Source organism: Triturus cristatus, chromosome 1_1 (assembly GCF_964204655.1).
Source record: "Triturus cristatus chromosome 1_1, aTriCri1.1, whole genome shotgun sequence".
Taxonomy (NCBI): domain Eukaryota; kingdom Metazoa; phylum Chordata; class Amphibia; order Caudata; family Salamandridae; genus Triturus; species Triturus cristatus.
This window is the reverse complement of record NC_140579.1, coordinates 779,839,466-779,860,603: the sequence shown is the minus strand read 5'-3', so window position 1 is coordinate 779,860,603 and position 21,138 is coordinate 779,839,466. Positions and strand designations below refer to the sequence as shown.

General features: G+C 44.6%; 1 protein-coding gene across 4 annotated transcripts in view; it reads right to left on the bottom strand.

Annotated features, from left to right (window-relative positions):
* Positions 1 to 21,138, bottom strand: part of LOC146871072 (sortilin-like) — a 947,375-nt gene that overhangs the window by 800,355 nt on the left and 125,882 nt on the right. Inside the window, exons 1-2 of one of the 4 annotated variants that reach the window (XM_085650263.1) lie at positions 13,961 to 14,007; positions 13,740 to 13,784 (exon numbers count right to left, since the gene is read on the bottom strand). The exons of the other annotated variants lie outside the window; for them this stretch is intronic. The gene's annotated coding sequence lies outside the window, so the exon portion shown is untranslated. Of the gene's footprint in view, positions 1 to 13,739; positions 13,785 to 13,960; positions 14,008 to 21,138 lie in introns of those variants that run through there. 4 annotated transcript variants of the gene reach the window in all.

Genomic DNA, 21,138 nt, shown 5'->3' with positions numbered 1-21,138 from the left:
GCTCACCATGCCACCCCTGTTTAGACCTGGCCATATGCAAATCAGTCTTGACCCTGTGCCTCATGGCACCCCCTGAGACTGGTGTGGTAAAGGGATATATAGGAGACTCCATCTGTGTATCAAAAGAAAACACAAGATGTGTAACCCTCCCTCCCTGACCAAGACTCCTCTGAGTGCCCAGCCATACCATTCAATGAATTAACAATAACCAAAGAGAAATGTGTAATAAAATACATGTCCTGTTTGGAGAGGTCAGGGCTCACGGATACACAGGCCCGCTCAAATGATCTGGGCATCCAACCCTCGCTCATGAGGCCCCAAGGTGTCTACAACAGTCTCCAGTGAGCAGTCCACACCACTTATCACACAGCAAAAAAAACACCCTTCATGGCAGATCATCTGCCAGCCATGGCGTCAACTCCGGCTCCCGGGAGTCCTCCCCAGCAGAGGCCATGGAGCCATTAGTATCCAACTCTGTCAGAGGCCCGGTATGAGCACAATGCTTCAAAAGAGTTCTGGCCATATTTCAGCATCACTTCCCCTACCTGTGTGATACCTGGCCACCTGTGCTGTGAAGGTGCGGCTATGGGTCCCCCACTCCTCCTATTACTCAGTTATGACGTCAGCCAGTTACTAGCATTCCGGTCATATGATATGGGCTTCGCAATTCCCTTGGCATGTAACCAGGTTTATGCATCTGCAGGAGTCAAGAAAGAATTAGTGAATTAAGTAGTTTTGCAATTACAGGACTCGGCTGGGCCCCCATAGCAGCGGCCTCCAAGGTAGACGATTTGCTTGCTCCACAGAGAAAAATTAGGGTACATTGCCTGCTAGCATTGTGGTCATCAACCACTGTTTGAGGAAGAGTTCCATACTCAGGCCTACTGAGCACTTCAGAAAGTCAGAGAATTGGACATTATTATGGCTTAAGCGGCCCTCCGCATCCTCCGATGTAGCAAGGTCACCTCTGCCCTCATATCCTTCAGTTGGGTTTGGAGTTTCTGCAATGTGGGTCGCATCATCGTTAACTTGGATTCAGCATCTTCCACACCGTCCACCTGTTTCCTGTGACCCGTACAGAGCACGTTCACATCTAAGGAGACTGCATCTATCTTGGACATAAGTGTGGCTTTTGTGTCCAGAATGCATGCAATATCTGTAAGAAAGTGCCCTCTTTTTGCATGGTTGCACTCACTTTTTGCCAAACTGTTGATGTGCTTTGACTGAGAGTTCCCTGGGTTCCTGCCAACCAGGTACCCAGGGCCTATGTTCTTTCCCTAAACAAAACCCAATTGGCACTCTTTGGCCACCTGCAAGTCCCTTGTAGATGGTACCATGGGCACTGTGGCCATGGAAGGCCTCTAAGGGCTGCAGCACTTATTGTGCCACCCTTAGAGGCCCTGTACGTTTACACACACACACACACACACACACACACACACTAACACACACACACACACTAACACACACACACACACACACACACACACACACACACACGGCTGCGTGTTTTGGTGCAGAACAAAGTGAAGTGTCATCCCTGTGTTCCATGCTTACAACCCACTGCCCTGGCATACGTAAGCCACCCCTCTAGCTGGGTGCACTCTACCAGTGGTGAGGGTACAGGTGCCTGAGCCCTGTACCGCTAGAGTGTCTAAAGCAATTCTTAGACATTGTAAGTGCAAAAATGCCATTAAGAGTATATGGTGCTGGGAGTTGGTCATTACGAACTTCACAGCACCATAAAGGCTTTACTGAAAACAGGGAAGTTTTGTATTAAACTTCTAAGCACATTAAACCCACACTGAAACCAGTGTGGGATTTAATGAAAAATGCACTCAGAGGGCATCTTAGGGATGCCCCCTGAAAAAATGAAGTAACTCTAGTGTCCTGTCTGAGAGGCTGCTCACCAGCTGCCACCGCCAGACATGTTTCTGGACCCCTGGGTCGAGAGCCTGCTGCTTTCGGGGGTCTAAAACAATGCACATCCTAGGACAAGATGCCAAGCGTCCTTCCCAAGGATGGACAGGGTCAACGAAGCTTCAAGGCTTGCCGTCTTTGTGAGCTACCCCAGCCATTTGCTGCTTCCAGCAAATGGCCCCCACCTGCTCTGACCCCCACTTTGGGCGGGAGAATTGGCAGGAAAACCAAGTGAGAAAGGGAGGTGTGCCCATCTTTGCCAGCCCCACCCCTCAGGTGGGGGAGGCAAGGTGGAGCAAAACTCTCAGTCCCCGCCATCTTGCAGATGGGGGAACCCAGCCAACAAGAGAGAGGCATATGCCCCCCTCCCACTGGAGGGTGGCATAAGAGGGGGTGTACCCACCCCAAGGAAGGGACCCATTGGTCCCGACCTCTACCTACCTGTATTGCCTCTGAATCTAGTATTTAGGGGCAATCCTGAACCTTGCCTCCTCAGAGAAAACCTGACCAGAAAAAGGACAGAAAAAGCCATGCTCAACTAAGAAGAGAAGGACGCCCACTGACTTGGACCCAGCCCTACCGGCCTGTCCCCACCTCGAACCTACTCCAGGGAAATCCCGGTGTGTCCTGTAGCCTGCAGCCCCCAAAAACCCGGAGGACCTGCCCTGCCTTCCCAAACCCAGACTTTGTCTCCAGTGAGCACATGGATTCACCCATAGACTCTGGCTCCAGCCAAATCCGTGAGTCTGCACCACTCTGTACCTGAAGCCCATGGCCTGAGTTTGAGTGGCGAACTCCACGAGCAGGTCTCTCCAGCGATCCTGACCTGAGATCTGGTGATCTCTGACCTGCCTAGAATCTCCAATCGACGCCTGCAGCCCATCTCTGGAGGACCCCCCCCCCCACCACGACCGGAGCTGGTAAGAAAAGTCCGACGCCTAAAGACACCCCTGCACCCGATGTCCAACGGCCTTAGGTGGCCAAACCGACTGTGTCCCAGCATCCCCAGGCATCCCAACGTACCTTTCAAACCAGTGGTCGCCTCCAGAAGATCTTCATCCCCGAGCCTGCAGTGTTTGTTGCAAACGCAGAATCCCCATTGAAATTAGAAGGGCACCTGATGCCAAAACAGCACCCTGTACCCAGCCGCCCCTGGGCCCTTGCGGGTACACTTTGGGTGCTAACTAAGATACCCCTTTGCCCTGAACCTAACACCAGGAGCTTTTCTCCCACAACCTTGTAGCCTGCTCATGAGCAGCCACCAACCTGGGGCCCCCTATCCCCCGTTGGATAACATTGGGCCTCAACACTCTGCACCCGGCCGCCGTATTGCTGCTGAGGGTGCTTGAAGAGTGCATCCTTGACCCTGGGGGAACCCTGGTGCTATCCCCAGAAAACCAACTCCCAAACCTAAGTACTTACCGTTAAGTCGATAACATTGCTTTCTCCCATATGACTGGATTGACTCCTTTCTTGTGAAAAATCTTTTTGTCTACGAGATGTCCCAGTGTGATATCTAGGCATATCACACTGGTCAGCAAAAGTAACTTAAAAAGTAATGTAAGAAGTAACAGGCACAGTAATCTGTAATGTAACTGAAAAGTAATTTCGAACTGTTGACTCACCTGCATTCTAACCTACATTCAACTGTTATTCACTGTATATTAACTTGCAAAATATTATTTCACTTACCTGCACTAGGCTTGGCTTGTTTCCAGAAATAAAAATTACTAAATAATATTTTGATACAAACAAAATTGGTCTGAGTTCAGTCTTTGAGTGTGTGACATCATTTCATGCCTGAATCTGTACAATAAATGTTTAACACTACCCTCGGATAAAGCCTTACTGCTCGCCCACACCATCACAATTAGAGAGTAAGTTATTATCTCCTTTTACCTCTGCCAACCTTTGGGGTTCCACTGGACTATGTGCACACTATACCTCATTTTGGTATAGGTTAGCACAATGCAATGCTGGAACCGCACGTGGTGTCCGCCAGGCCCTTTCAAATGAATTGAATGTTAAAGCTTGTAGAATGTTATAAAAAATACAACAAAGTACTATAATCGGCTATCAAATAATAGGCAAATTTAGTTGGGCAATGGCTAAAAGGTAACCAATGAAAAGTAGGGGATACAAGATAGTACAGCCCACACACAAGCCTCAATATTTGGTATCCCCAAAGTAAGAGATGTTAGAAGACTCAAGGAAGGGAACCAGTTGGCAGAAAAATACTGTGCTCACCAAGGCAACATAACCCCATGTTAAATTGAATCCTGGTAAGTCATAACACTACGAAACCTAGGGGATACCAAATATTATAGTCCGTATGGGCCATTATATTTGGTATCCCCGAAAGGAACAGGATGTGAAAGTTTGTGGAATTAAATCGAAAATGTGAAAAGAGACTGCAATCTGGTATCATACCAAAAGGCAACTCCAATTGGTCAAATGCTAAAAGGTAACAATTGAATAGTAGGGAATACAAGATATTACAGCAATGCATCAGCCGTAATATGTGGTATCCACATAGTAAAAGCTGTTGGAAAACTGAAGGAAGGTGCCAGTTGGCAGAAAAATACCTTGCTCACCCAGCCAGGATAAGACCATGTCAAATTGAATCTTGTTCAGTTCTAACCAGAGAAACATAGGGGATACGAAATATTATAACCCGCATGGGCCATTGTATCTGGTATCCCCAAAAGGAACCGAATGTGAAAGCTTGTGGCATGATCTCAAAAATGAGAATAGATAGGGAGGGGGGGTCGAGTGGCAGCACTAACCGCTCACTCCAGACCTGCAAAAAGTGATCCTTAAGTATCCTGCCACCCCTGAGTCTACAAAACACCAAAAACAAGGTGTGGACTTGGCGTGGTGCAGGCGGGGGACTGTAGGGTACCTCGGGACCTTCGGCATGATCGTCAGTAGATTGCAGATGCCCTGTCACAAAGAGCGTTACAACAAACAAATGATGGACGGAATGCTGACAATGCATACATTCTCCCCCAGTCAAGAGATCTGGGTTAAATCCATCGTTCTTTTGCCCACTGCACCACCCCAGTTTAGACATGGCCATATGCAAATCAGTCTTGACCCTGGGCCTCATGGGAACAGTCCAGCCCAAACTGCCATGCCATGTCTTCCCTGGATCGGAATCAAGCATCCTAGGACCGGTTTCTGGCTATCAGCCGTCATCAGCCAGGATAGCTTGACTCCAGTGGCGTAGTGAGCACGGGTCCCACGTCTGGGAAAACCCATCCCACTTAGGGCGAAAAGCGTTACAACAAACAAATGATGGACGGAATGCTGACAATGCATACATTCTCCCCCAGTCAAGAGATCTGGGTTAAATCCATCGTTCTTTTGCCCACTACACCACCCCAGTTTAGACATGGCCATATGCAAATCAGTCTTGACCCTGTGCCTCATGGGGACAGTCCAGCCCGAACTGCCAAGCCATGTCTTCCCTGGATCGGAATCAAGCATCCTAGGACCGGTTTCTGGCTGTCAGCCGTCATCAGCCAGGATAGCTGGACTCCAGTGGCGTAGTGAGCACGGGTCCCACGTCTGGGAATACCCTGCCATAAGTTGGCAGGGTATGCTCAGACGTGAGTCCCTTGCTCACTTTGCCACTGGATTCAAGCAAGCCTGGCTGAAGACGGCTGAAATGCCAGAAACCGGTCCCAGGAAGCTTGTTTCCGGTCCATGGAAGTCATGGCTTGGCAGTTCGAGCTGGACTGTTCCCATGAGGCACAGGGTCAGACTGATTTGCATATGGCCATGTCTGAACTGGGGTGGCAGAGTGGGCTAAAGAACGGTGATGGATCAAACCCAGATCTGTTGACTGGGTGTGAGTGTTTGATTGGTTCTGATGCTCCGTCCTTCACCACCCCATTTTGTACCGCTTTGTTCGCCATAAGTTGGCAGGGTATGCTCAGACGTGAGTCCCTTGCTCACTTTGCCACTGGATTCAAGCAAGCCTGGCTGAAGACAGCTGAAATGCCAGAAACCGGTCCCAGGAAGCTTGTTTCCGGTCCAGGGAAGTCATGGCTTGGCAGTTCGAGCTGGACTGTTCCCATGAGGCACAGGGTCAGACTGATTTGCATATGGCCAGGTCTGAACTGGGGTGGCAGAGTGGGCTAAAGAACGGTGATGGATCAAACCCAGATCTGTTGACTGGGTGTGAGTGTTTGATTGGTTCTGATGCTCCGTCCATCACCACCCCATTTTGTACCGCTGTCACAAAGAGGGCCGCCTGTTCCAGTCTGCTGGAGGCCTAGTAGCACAGTGGCCCTACAAACGTGGAGTAGTGACTGGGAGAAGAGCCTTGGTGGCAGATCTGAGAGCAGCGTAGAGGGTACTGCCCCCCACTGTGGTTGCAATACAAAATAGATTGGGCAGGAGACCGGGATTGCCTCAGATCGCACTAGAGTTGTAGGGCCACTGTCACTTTGATTGGGAGGATTACAGGTGCCAAGAAGGGGTGGAGAAAAGTAGCTGCAGGCCCATTGAGAGGTCAACACATTCTCCTGCACCCCCAGTTGAGGGCAGATCTGCACTACAGGATAACTGGCTTATACACTTTGGGTACCTCTACTATACCATTGCACTTTTGGCTGCTATTGGATCATAATCTATTGGAGTGGGGGCAGGTTAGGGATATCCTTGATATAAGTGATGGTCGGGAGCCTGAAAAGGTTGGTCTGCATTGCCTCGCCTCCCCTGGGACATTGACAATTGGAATTCAGATCATAAAATCTGAATACTTACCTGCTGCTGTTTCATATTTGTCTCTTATGCATATTCTCTGTACCTTTGGATCTGCTTGGGGGTCTTCTGTGGAGGTGTGTGGTGGTGGGGCGAGGTTTGTACCTTCAGTGTTGGAGTGGGCCCACTCCCTGGTGCATGACAGGCAAGGATAGACAGATGTGGGGCACGCAACAAAAGAAAATGGACCTGTTTACTGTTAAGGGTGCTGTCAGAGCCCCACCAGTCTGGGAGGATTGAACCGCCCGGGTGCTGTGGAACCTTTCGGGGCTCAGATCCTGGCAGCCATTAAAGCTTTAGGTCTTGCAGTACAGGCAAAAATTGAGGCTATGGCATTTGATGTGAATTTGCTCCACACTGACCTGTGCAAAGTGGCTGAACGATCAGTGGAAATGGAGACGCGGGTCACAGAAATGAGGGAAGAGCTCACACAACTGAAGACAGCAGTCACCACTCTGGAGGCCCGATCAGGTGTGATGGAGGCAAGGCTGGAGGATGCAGAGGGGAGCTCCTGCAGGTGTAACCTTAGGTTTGTGGGATTCCCGGAGGGAGTTGAAGGTGACCCGCCATAGACTTTTCTGGAGAAGGGGATAAAGACCGCAATCCCAGATGCAGCCCTGTTGAGATTCTGCCCATTGAGCCTTAGCCCCACCTCGGAGACCAGGGCCCCCCCAGAACTATATTTGCTAAATTTCTCAACTATAAAGATCGGAATGAGGTCCTCCAGCAGGTGTGAAAAACAGGAGACCTGAAGATCGAGAACCATGTTCTCTGTATTTTTTCCTGGATTTCACCAGGGCTGTCTAGCTACAACAACAGTTCTTCTGCGGGGTTAAGCAAAAACTCAGAGCAATCGCTTTGAAATATAGGTTGCTGTATCCCGCCAAGTTGAAAGTGTTTCTGGATGGCTGCACACACTTTACCATACCTGAAAAATGGGCCGAGGCAGGGCCGAGCAATTGGCCCATAAAGGATCACCATACAACTCATTCTGAACCACGTCTGTCCAGCATATCTCACCTGACTTGTTTAACCGCAACAGCACACGTCACAAGCCCGATCAATCAGAACCTCCTTTCACAATTGCCAGAGGCACAAAAAGGCTCTGAGGACCGAAACAATCAATGGGCTCACCCACTTTTTGAAGCTACCACCTCTGACCACACCCAGTGCCAACACCATTCAGAAGCACAAACCCAAACCTGGGCAGGGGCCAGGGGCAGTCCAGGGGGCATACACTACCACAAAGCTATGATGGGTGACGCCATACCGAGACTAGAAATGATTCCCTTCTATAGGTCTAAAGGACGCCAAGAAACGTTAAACAGGAATGTAACTTGTTAACACAATTGAAACCTTGAATCATGTAACAACTCACGAAATAGAAGGCATTGAGGTCAAACCCAATCGAGAAAGGGCAGGTCCTGAAGTAATGGTGATCACTTGGTCCAACTCCAAAACAGGCACGGAGGTATGGCAACATAGAGGCTGCTTTCTAAATTGGGGCATTGAACTAAAAAGAACTGAGCCAGAGAGGTATCCCAGCCCCCTACAGCCACAGTTGACCCATCCTCCAAAACCCGGCACAGTGTCAGCCAGTACCCTCAGGGCCGAAATTGGCCCAGCAGGAAAATACCCCATTAGTCTAGAAAATCAATGCATCACCCATACAGCAGCCCCCGGAGCTCCGAGCTCCATGAGACAGATCTCCCTGCAAAGCGCACAGGACCCTGCTCCTCCAAGAAGAGTGGCATGATTAAAACCCAGTACAACAGAAACATCCCCCAATCACCTTTAAAAACTCTGTTCTTGGAATGTGAATGGCCTTATAAGCAAGGTGGGGAAGTCAATTTTCATTTCTTTTCTTCAAAACTTTGACATTCTCCTCTTTCTTCAAAACATGGTCTGAGCATCCCACAGCAATCATAGCCTTCACGAAGTATTAACAAGAAGCAACAAAAAAAATCAAAAGAAGGCAGAGCTGCAGGAGGTCTCTCAACTGATACAGCAACCCATCTTCGGTGGCAACAAAACCAAGTAGACCTCAGTCTGGCATGGATACAATGCACCAAACTCTCATTATATCTGGATTTAGGACCACAACTCAACACCTGCAATGATAATCTGTTAATTTGCAATGTTTACATACATCCCAGCCAGAAGAGTAAATTTGATCACATTGCCTTACTGGCAACAATCCTAAAATCACTCCCAAAAACATTTCCTCAACATAAAATGTTACTATCGTGAGACTTCAATCTACATCTTGTACAAACAAATCCCAATCAACCTAATAAACAAAACATTGCGACAGGCATGAAGTCATTTCCCTCAGTAATAACAAAGAGGACGTTTGTGACTGTGACTCCGGGCTCACTTGGCAGAAACAACCCCTGACCCTCCACCCCCTATCGCAAAATGTAATGCCCGTGAAAAGGGTAGGTGGACGCAGTGTTATATAGAACATAGTCCTGAGAGCACGATTGAAAATGAAAACTAGATGTAGTATATGGTATAAACTATGCACCAAAAAGTGTGATATAAGATGAACCGGGCGTGAAATATAATATGCAATACATTGTGCGCAATGACAGATTCATTGGAGAGCGAGAGATAGCACAGGCACTAGCGCGTGCTATGCGATATGCGCCTTGGAGTGTAATATGCACAGGGCAGTGTTGTGTAACCTAACTAGTCTCTAAAGTTGAATATAAAATATGTGCTGGGGAGTGTAACATTGCATATGCACTGTGACAAAGATATGGATCCCAGATTGTAATATGTATGGCATAGCACTGTGCGTTATAACATAGGCATCGAGGAAGGCACGTTAGATGGGGCAATATAACCCGTGCGAAGACAAGTGTGGCATGACATATTCATGGAGATTGGGGTCAAAAAAATATAATTAGGAGACAGGCCCTGGGGGATGGGGTCATCAGGGCCAATAAATTAGAATAAGAAGGGAAACCACACAGCCCCCCTTCTTAAAAAATTAAAATAAATAAAAGACTGGCATCGTGCCGGAGGCCACGCCCCCTCCTTGCAGCACTCTGCAAACGCGCCCCCTGGTGAGTTGTAAGTTGGGGAATTAATTCCTCTTCAATACTGAGGGTCCCTGAGGGCCAACTAGCCCAACAGGCATCTCCAGTATGCACCAGGGAGCTGCGCTGCAGACAGGTGTTCTGAGGCCAAGCCCCTTTTTACACCTCTCTGCAACGCAGCTCTGTGGCGCTTACTGGAGGTACCTAGTGGTCTAGTTTGACCCTAGGGACCCTTAGGATTCAAGGGGACTTAATCTCTCAACTTAGAACAGCCACATGGCGCGTTTACACAGTGGTGAAGGGAGGGGACGGGGCCTGAGGTGACGTGTGCAAACACGCCCTGTGGCACGTTTTAAATTGGGGATATAATTTTCCTTCAATACTGAGGGCCCCTGGGGGCTAACTAGCTCACCAAGTGCTTCCAGTAAGCGTCACTGAGCTGCATTGCAGAGAAGTGGTCCAGGCCGTGCCACTTTTTACACCTCTCTGCAATGCAGCTCTGTGGAACTTACTGGAGGTACCTAGTGGGCTAGTTGGACCCTAGGGACCCTCAAGATTCAAATGAACTTAATCTCCCAACTAAAAACGGACACAGGGCGTGTTTACACAGTGGTGAAGGGAGGGGACGGGGCCTGAGTTACCGTGTGCAGAAACGCCCTGTAGCCTGTTTTAAGAGGTAGTTTTAATCCCCCTGCCCTATTATATACTAGGGGCTTACAGAGGAGGTCATGCTAATCACAGGAGGACCCCAACGCATAATGTTCCCTAGTGTATGTAGGTGTTTTCACTGTATTCTAAGTGTCTTTTAACATATCACTGGCTCTAGGACTGGTTAGTCAGACTCAGTTAACACCAGTATCCCTCTGAAAAAGTTGAGGGTACAGGATGATTTTGCAACAAGGCTTCTTTCTGCTCTTCTTTTTGTTCTTTCTGCACGTTATCCTTCTTCCTGCACTTTTCTTCGTCTTTGAGGACTTCTGTTGCTTCTTTCTGCACCTTTTTTTTCTTTCTGTGCATTTTTTCTTCTTTCTTCACATGTCCTATCTCTGTAGGCATAGTTAGAAATTAGCATTTAAAAACCCTTTGAAATTCACAGAAAAAACCATAGGTTTCAGGCACGTTATAGTTAGGAATTAGCATGTCATTTGAGATGTCATCAGTGATGTCATGAGTGATGTCACTGACCATGTCATGAGTGATGTAATATGTGACGTCATCAGCAGTGCATTGCGGGCGCGCGAGTTATAGTTAGCTGAACTAACTATAACGGGGGAATTTCAATGGTTTTGTACAAGTGAAAAGTCCAGCTAACTATAACACCCCTGAAACCTATGTTTTTTTCATTGAATATATATATATATATATATATATTCATAGAGTGTGAGCCTGGTTAGCTAGAAAGAGCTCCAAGAGGGTGTAGAAGGAATACTTTGAGAGAAAGAAGAGCTTTGTGAGGAGAGGATCATTTCATTTTTGAATTATAGAGACAAAAATTATAAAGATGGCCAGTTCTTAAATCGATTTCTCTATTGTAATAATCCTAAAGTGTCAGAACGAATCAGTATGAGGAGTTTATTGCAATCAGAAATACAGTTTTATCTTCTTAATGGAGACTAGAATTGATAAGATGGGGGCTAGAAAAGAAAATGAGAACTCAGATACTTGGACTTTTAACCCCTTCGCTGCCAGGCCTTTTCCCGCTCCTGTGCCAAGCCTTTTTTTGGCTATTTGGGGTAGTGCGCGCTTAGGCCCCTGTCACTTTTTGACCACATTAGGTATCCACGCCAAATTTGAGTCCTTTTCTTCCAACATCATGGGGAGTCTAAAGGTACTCAGGGTTTGTGGATTCCCCTGGAGGCGTCACAGAAATGAGCCAAAATACAGCAAAATTTTGTTTTTTTTCGGAGAAATTGGAAAAACGGGCTGCAAATGAAAGCATCTGGGATTTTCCCTGCAAATGTTATCAAAAAAGGGTTTGTGAGGTTGAAATCACCATTTTCCCAGCATTTTGGGGATACCAGACTTTTCTCAGAAACCCAACATTTTTTACACAGTTTTGGCATTTTTCTGGGACATAGCCTATTTTTGCTATTTTTTGTGCTTTTGACCTCCTTCCAGTTAATGGCAGAAATGGGTACAAAAGCAATAATGGATCCTGGAAAGCTACACATTTTCGAGAAGACGACAAAATTCTGAATTCAGCAAGGGGTCATTTGTGTAGATCCATCAAGGTTTTTTTTATAGAAACAAATAGTTAAATATAGGATAAATTGAAAATTAGTTGAAAAAAAAACAGCCTTTTGTGTCAACGTTTTCACCTGTAACTTCTTCTAATTATGACAGCTCTTTGAAAGCAATATACCGTTGCATCCGCTGGACATTACTGGTTGTGGGGATATATAGGACTTGTAGGTTCAACAAGAACCCGACGAGCACAGAGCCAAAAACTGAGCAGCAACTTGCAATGGTTTTTTATTATGTACCGGGTATATAGTAAATATTCTGTAAAAATGTTGTACATGGAAAAATCGGTATGAAAGACACCTATGTATTTCTGAAATGGGAACAAAATATAGAGTTTAGAAAAAGCAGATATTTCTGAAATTGGGAATACTCATACTAGCATGAGAATTATCAGTCATTTTTTAGAATGACTTATTTTTTTACACAATGTCTTTCATTTGGAAGGCAGAAATGCATCGAAAGTCAATAGATAATAACAGTTCCTTTACAAATCTGAATTACCCTAAGTCTCCCGATAAAAATGGTACCTCACTTGTGTGGGTAGGCATAGTGCCCGTGACAGGAAACGGCGCAAAACGCAACGTGGTCACACCTCAATTTCGCAGTGAAAAATTACCCTTTTTTGGCAAAATGTCTAGCTGTAGTTTTTGAACCCTAGCTCTGCAGGCACCTTGGGAAACCTAGCAAACCTATACATTTTTGAAAACTAGACACCCAGGGGAATCCAGGATGGGGTGACTTGACTGCCTCCCACCAGGGTCTGTTACCCAGAATCCCTTGCAAACCTAAAACATTGTCAAAAAAAACACATTTTCCCCACATTTCTGTCGTGGAAAGTACCGGAATCTGCGCGGATCCACAAATTTCCACCCACCCCACGTTCCCCTAAGTCTTACGAGAAAAACGGTATCTCACTTGTGTGGTTCGGCCTAGTGCCCGCGACAGGAAACAGCGCAAAACGTAGTGAGGTAACATCAAAATTGCCTATCTCAAAACCACCTGGTTTTGCAAGGGGGGTCACTTGGGTTTTTGGCCCGGTGCTCGGCGGCCATCTAGGGAAACCTACCAAACCCATACATTTCTGAAAACTAGACATCCGGGGGCTTCCAGGGAGGTATGGCTTGCGTGGATCCCCCAACGTTTCCTTACCCAGAATCCCCTGCAAACCTCAATTTTAGCTGAAAAAAAACACTTTTTTCACACATTTTTGTGTGGGAAAGTTGTGGCATCACCGGGCTCACTCAAATTTCCCACCTCCCAGCGTTCCCCTGGGTCTCCCGGTAAAAATGGTCCCTCACTTGTGTGGGAGGCCCAAGTACCCACGACAGGCAAGGGCCCAAACATTTTTTTGGATAGGCAATGTTGATGTCGCATCACTACGTTTGGCACTTCATCCGCACTGAGAGTTGCTTCATCCACACCAAGAGTACCTTCATCTGCACTGAGAGTACCTTCATCATCTGATGATTCCATGTTGAGAGAAAACTCACTGCCAGAATCTTCCCCTCCCTCCTCTCCCTCAGACGCACGGTCAGTCTCATAATCATGCTCAGAGGAAGATTCAAGAAGCATACCAACCACCTGTTGAGCAGTCATTCTACGGCTAGCCATATTGCTTACTAATAAAGATAACTTGTCAAACAAGTCAACAACAACAAACACTTTGTAAAATAAGTAATAAACAAAAAGCACCTTTATCAAAAACTCATATACACTCCAAAACAATACCACTCACTTGCCAGAGGCAGCTAAACTACTCACCACCACCTACTCTGTACAGACACAGTATGGATCAACTATATCCCACTAAAAAAAGAAAGAGAAAAGCAATTACACATAAGACTATGCAAAACACATTGCAAAGAATTTCATGCTCAAACCACTAACTAAATATGCTGCCATTATGACATCACTTACAAAAAAATTCATTTAGACATTACAATATTACTCATTTGGAGTAAATACAACAACAAAATTCTTACCAAAACAATGTAACTACACAAAACTGCAGAACAACCACTGTCGAAACTGGAATCAGGAATCAAAAGCTTTAGACTAGAATAAAAAGAAGAAAAAAACTTTGTCACATATGCATATAATGCTCTAGACCATCACGTACTGCGCAAAATTTATTACTTGAACCTCCCACTTTCAAGAAGGAAAGATCGATGGCCCAATCCTTTACAAGCAACGCGGCGAGAATCTGGAACTCAGCCTCAGCTCCGGACCACCCCCTCCCTCTTCCCAGTCCTTCAAAACTGACCTCAAAGTTCTCCTCCTGCAAAGATACTTCCAAACTTAATTCACACCCTCTCTATTGTCTGAAGGAAGTCTTTACATTATAGGAAATTCTGTTCTCCATGCCCGTAGAAGTGCCTTCCCAGTGTGTTCCTGTGTTTTGAGTGTCTGCCATTTATTGCACTTTTATACCTCTACTTGTACTTTGTACTCTTTTGTAACTTGCACACATGTCACTTTTCCTCTTGTAACGTAGTGTTTGCTACCTCTTGTATTTTGTTTGCTTTTGATACATGCACAATTACCACCATTGCCTCATGTAACATAACGTTTGCTCTTGTTTTCAGAGTGTCTGCCATTGATTGCAGTATTTTACCTCATGTGACATCCATCAGAGAGCTGCGTGAATAATTACCTGGTAATCCCCTCAGCACAATGCAAACACCCACCCGAAATAGGTACCCAGTGAGGTCACACCGTTCGCATCGCCCTAACCTGCTCAAGGTTCATGTGACCTCAGTGACAGTCACAGCGACTGGATCACTGTTGCTCTAGGGTGTGCTGCTTCGTAGGCCTACCCGCAAGATTGGAGATGAACTTCAGTATGGATTGTGGTGGACAGGCATTCAAGGTTAACCCACAATTGACACCACTAGGGTACACCTGCTTGTGCTAAGACATCAAGCCTTCTAAGGTCTAGTGGGGCCTTCTACGGTCTAGCATGGGAATGTGCTCCCTCAGTACAGTGGTGTGGTGGACTGGTCATGAATGCGGAACCCGGTTCCCCAGTTCCAAATTCCACAGCTCTGGCCATAGTGCCACATCCCCACTGAACACCATACTTGCCCACTGAAAGAAACTCGCACTGCCTTCAGCTATAACCTAATTGTGCCCGCTATAAACACTTGGATGTGGCTCAATTCAAATTATGTACTTGATAAGAGTAATATGCTGCCTAAAAAAAAAAAAAAAAAGCAACCACTCATAGGGAATGCACAGCATGTGAATTGTAAGCAGAAACAACATGGTTATCTAAACGATCTCTCACTAACTATTCAGAAATCTGCGAGTGGTTTCACCTGAAAAGTTATGGACATGACTAGAGGGCCCTGAAGGGAACCGTTTCACTGTCCATTGCTTACATCCTTACAAAACGTAAGCAGTATGGTATAAAAAGACCACATCCATAAACACAGAGCCATGGTACACATTGTGTTTTCCAATCCACCCATCAACCAGGTATTGCAGTACCTCCAGGAATGGTACACTCTCCCAACCTGGAAACAACAATGCTCTTCAAAGAAAGACGAGAAAATGAAAGTAGCACTTCACTGGCAAACTCTGTAAAGTGATGCTGGTGTATTTGGATGTAAAAAAAACAATCTGGCCACTTTGCAACCCCTCTGTCTTGCTATTAGTTAGGTATTTAATTCTCATATAAGAAATTCTATTTCTCTACATGCTGCTGGACTTTGGATTTGAAAAATTAAAAAGAAGGGCATTTCTCAGCATTTTTGGATCCATTTCACAGGGAAGCAACTAGAAAGACGAGCGTTTTTCAAATTTGGATCCATTTCACAGGGAAGCAACAACAGGCACACATGAACGAAGCCGAGCCTCGTGGCATGCCTGGGCATACCAAAGTGCCCCCACCCTTACCCAAACCCACCGATGCAAAAATCATGCTGCTGCACTTTGGATTTGAAAAATTAAAAAGAAGGGCATTTCTCTGCATTTTTGGATCCATTTCACAGGGAAGCAACTAGAAAGACGAGCATTTTTCAAATTTGAATCCATTTCACAGGGAAGCAACAACAACAGGCACACACGAACGAAGCCGAGCCTCTGGCATGCCTGGGCCTTCCATAGTGCCCCCACCCTAACACAAACCCACCGATGCAAAAATCCCCCTTCCCCAGACCCAAAACTAACCTTTACTCTCCGACGCGTAGGAAGCAAATGGCTGCCTGCGCCTCGGAGAGCAAAGGGGAAACCTCCAATGACGTCAGCGCGGCTTGCGCGCTGACGTCATGGATGACGCGGGGGAGGCAGGGGAAGGTATTCCCCTGTCTTCCCAGTAAAAAAAAAAAAAAATACGCTTACGGTAAAAAAAAAAAAAAAAAGTTTAAGAAAAAATTTAAAAAAGTTGAGAGGTAAGGTTGGCTCTTAAAAGAGCCGTTGTGTTCATGCAGGGACAGAGGAAAGGAAGAATGGGAACATTAGCTGGTAGGACAAATGTGCTGGTCTATTTTGTTGTTAATGAGGGGAAGACTGCTCTCCCTATGAACAATTAGACCATGGCAAAATGAACACCGCATAGTAACCCTCGCAAACCGATGGTTAGTTTCCACAGGACCAGAAAGAGGTGAATCTGCCCCCACAGATGAAGGGCTCTGCTGAGCTTCCGAAGAAGGACTCGGCTGAGCTGCTGTGGATGTGCTTGCTCGACTTACTGAAGGGTTGCCTCTAGTATGTCGTGCATGTGTCCTAGGATGTACATCCTCAAGGTGTCTCAACATAGTGTGATTCCCGAAGGAATACTTCTTGTTGGGATTACCTCTCGAAAGTACACGCTGGCACAGCTTGCAAGTCACCAAGGCAGCATTGACTTTTTTCTCGCCCTGAGGAAAAGTAAAATACTCCCATATAAAAGAGCTCTTCTGTTTCCTCTTTCTCTGCCTGATGGTGGTGCTGCTAGCCTCACTCTCAGCAGAAGAGTGCCGGTCTGCCATCGTATCCCAAAGACAAGTCAGCTCCTTCTCCTAAGGGATCACAAGCAGAAATGAGGAGAATGGGTGTGGTGTAGGAGAGTTCTAGAACTGAAACTACTTTGAACCAATCAAAAGTTTTGTTTCTTGATCACATGACCCACCGTGCGCGTACGTTACGCTTACGGTGCGCTTACGGAGCGGTTACGGTAAAAGTACGCATGCGCGTAAAAAAGACACGCGCTCGCGCGCATGCGCATAACGGGCACGACCCAACACTTCAGCGTAACGTGCGCGTGTAGCGTACACGCTTACGCGCCACGTACGCAGTACGCACGGCTACGTAAATTGCGTAACCATACGCAAAAAGAGTAGAAAAATTACGAACATTACGCAAACCGTACGCTTACCGTAAGCTTACCGTACGCGCACTAAAAAAAAAAAAAAAAAAGGAAAAAAAGAATCTCTATGTTATACTAATATATCTTACCTGTTTGGAAAATAAAAAAATGAGAAAAATTATTATATTGCAGAATTTTTTTAAATTAAGCAGTGTTTTAAGAGAATATAAAGTAAAAAAAAAAAAAAAAAACACTTGCAAATAAAAAAAAAAACATTTAATATAAGAATTTGTAAAAAAAAAAACATAAAAAATCAATGAAAAAACCATGGGAATCACACATGTTATAGGTAAGAATTAGCATTTAAAAAACCATACAAATTCACTGAAAAAACCATAGGTTTCACACACGTTATAGTTAGGATTTAGCATTTAAAAAACCTTGCAAATTCAGTGAAAAAACCATAGGTTTCACACACGTTATAGTTAGCGGACATTTCACTCATAAAAAAACCATTGAAAATCCCCCGTTATAGTTAGTTAAGCTAACTATAACTCGCGCACCCGCAATCCACTGCTGATGACGTAACATATTACATCACTCATGACATGGTCAGTGACATCACTCATGACATCACTGATGACATCTCAAATGACATCACTGATGACATCATCCTTGTGACAGAGTGGTAGACCTCCTCTCACCCTAATATAACCTTTGATACAAACATTCAAAAATAGAGACTGAAATTTTCAAAAAAATGGACATACCAATATCAGTTACAACAACCTATTCAGTAATTCCAAGATCCACATACACATCCACTCATTCACCAACAGTCCTATACAGTCACTCATACATGTACTCACTCATCATATGTACTCATACACCTATACATCCTGTTACACATTGTCACTCATCCAGAGTTACTCACACACATAGTCACTCATGCTAATAAAGAGTCAAACATCCATTTACTTGCATATTCAGTTATACACACACCTCATCACGTACTTCTACAGAAACTTACACAAACTTACTCTTTTAAATAATCACTAATAAAAACACATAATTATTCATACAGGAACTGTTTCAGTCTCTCACTCTCACACATACTCACTTATATACACCAATAGTCAAATATACTTCTTTAAAACATATTTAGTAACTCATAAAGACACTATTGAGACAGTCATTCACTCACTAACACACCCATACACACACTCATCCAACCATACAGTCATGCATACATGCCGTCTTCAACACACAACCAGAGAGTCAATCATACATGCACCTATGCACTACGTAATACCCCCCACCGAACCATGCAGACACTCGGACTGATACTCAAAAAACAACCTAAAATCCAATATAAACACTCATGTAGCTACTCACCAACCCAAGCAGACACTTATACACAAAGTGAGAGACTGATACAGATAATTACATATTTAAACATTACTCACTAAGCCATGTATTCACTAAGATACACTTAATCAGTCAGTTACACAATCAAATTTTCAAAAACAAATCATCCTTTTAGACACTTATATACCCATTTATTTTTCCATCGACCTTGAGATATACATATATAAAACATATTTAATTTTCAGAAAAATACACATTCACTGGATGATGTCATCAGTGATGTCATTTGAGATGTCATCAGTGATGTCATGAGTGATGTCACTGACCATGTCATGAGTGATGTAATATGTTACGTCATCAGCAGTGGATTGCGGGTGCGCGAGTTATAGTTAGCTTAACTAACTATAACGGGGGAATTTCAATGGTTTTTTATGAGTGAAATGTCCGCTAACTATAACGTGTGTGAAACCTATGGTTTTTTCACTGAATTTGAAAGGTTTTTTAAATGCTAAATCCTAACTATAACGTGTGTGAAACCTATGGTTTTTTCACTGAATATATATATATATATATATATACACATATATACATATATATACATGCATATATACATGCATATATACATACATATATACATACATATATATTATCTACTGGCGGTCGCCAGTAGATAGTTATAGTTAGGACCGTGTTTCCATAGGAAATCCGCAACATTCTATTTGGAATAACTTTGGCGCCGGTTGACGAATCCTCGCGAAATAGGTGGGGCGCTCCGCTCCTACCCTGAAAGTCTCGGGGGGGATTCGTCAAGCGGGGGATGAGAAAAAAGGGGGGCCCAAAATGCGTTTTCCCCATGCAATTTTCCATAGGGACCTTTAGTCCAAGGTACAGCCCGAACGGCTGAACAGAATTACTTGAAATTTGGCAGAGAGGTAGTCCTCAGGTCAGGGATGTGCCTTTTGCAGGTCTGGTGTCAATCTGTTCAGTAGTTCCTGAAAAAAATCAAAAGTAAAATCATATATATATGTGGGCGGAGCCTAACCACACATCTCATCCTGAGATCTGATTGGCTGTCAGCACTTAATCCAAGAAGTGTTGGCAGCCATCTTGGGACCAATATACATGATAGCACCTCATTAAAAAGCATTGCAGTTAATAGAAGGTTTTAAGACTTTAGTTACATTATAAATCATTTGTTGATGGTACCATACTCATTTTAGGAATTGTGGTATGTTCTAAGGTGATTTCACCATGTGAAAAAGCCTTCTGCTGGGATATCACGATTGAGAGAAAAATATTTTCTCATGCTTTTCCCACAGAGGTTTGGAAGGTGATCTATAAGCTAAACTGAGAGCTTATTTTCTGTAAATTCACATTATCTTTCTCAGTCATGTGAGAATGAAGTCTGACATTCTCAGTAAAACATGTACATCCAACAAGGGCAGAGACTGTCAGTTGATTCCTTTGTGTTCTACTGCAGCTTCCCAGAGGGTTCCAAAGAACAACTAGAGCGCTATCAGTCCTACTTATGATAAACGTATGGCACACCTGAAGCCATCTTGCTTGGATTAAAGTGGTAACTCTTAAAACATTTAATTTAAAAAGGAACAAAATGAGGGGGTTCATTTTTCCATAAAAAGTATGATTAGTGCTGCAGAAAGAAAAATTAGGGCACATTTTGAGTGACTTCTCAAATCCTCTTCTATTTCATTAAAAAATTCTAACATGCAGACTGAAACATGCACTTTCAATACAAGCAGCAGTTTTCCCAGGTGAGCAGTAGCTTTACTACAGTGATCTAATGAGCAAAAAGAGTGCTAACATTCTGAATTTATGGCAAATGTGTGACACATCTGAATGCCTTTGGAATCAAAGTAAAAAACTGAAAGTATTTCCTACTGAGGAGACTGCAGTAAATGAGGAAATTAGGAAACTTCATAACAAATAAGTCTGCCAAGATGGCCACCAGAGACAAAAGAGCCCAAATGTAGCCCAAATATCACCCAGATGTAGCCCAAGTATAGCCCAATGACAGAATGTCCCAGAGTGTTCTTAAAAACAACTAGAGCGCTTACTGTCTTCATTATGACAAAAGTATGGCACACCTGAAGCCATCTTGATTGGAATAAACTGGTAACACTTAAAACATTTAATTTAAAAAGGAACACAATGAGGGGGTTCATTGTGCCATAGAAATTATGATTAATGCTGAAGAAAGAAAATGAGGGCACATTTTGAGTGACTTCTCAAATCCTCTTCTATTTCATTAAAAAATTCTGACATGCAGACTGAAACATGCACTTTTAATACCAGGAGCAGACTTCCATGGTGAACAGCAGTTTTACTACAGTGATCTAATGAGCAACTAGAGTGCTAACATTCAGAATTTATGGCAAATGTGTGACATATCTGAATACCTTCATGATGGAATCAAAGTAAAAAACTGAAAGCATTTCCTACTGAGGAGACTGCAGTACATGAGGAAATTAGGAAACTTCATAACAA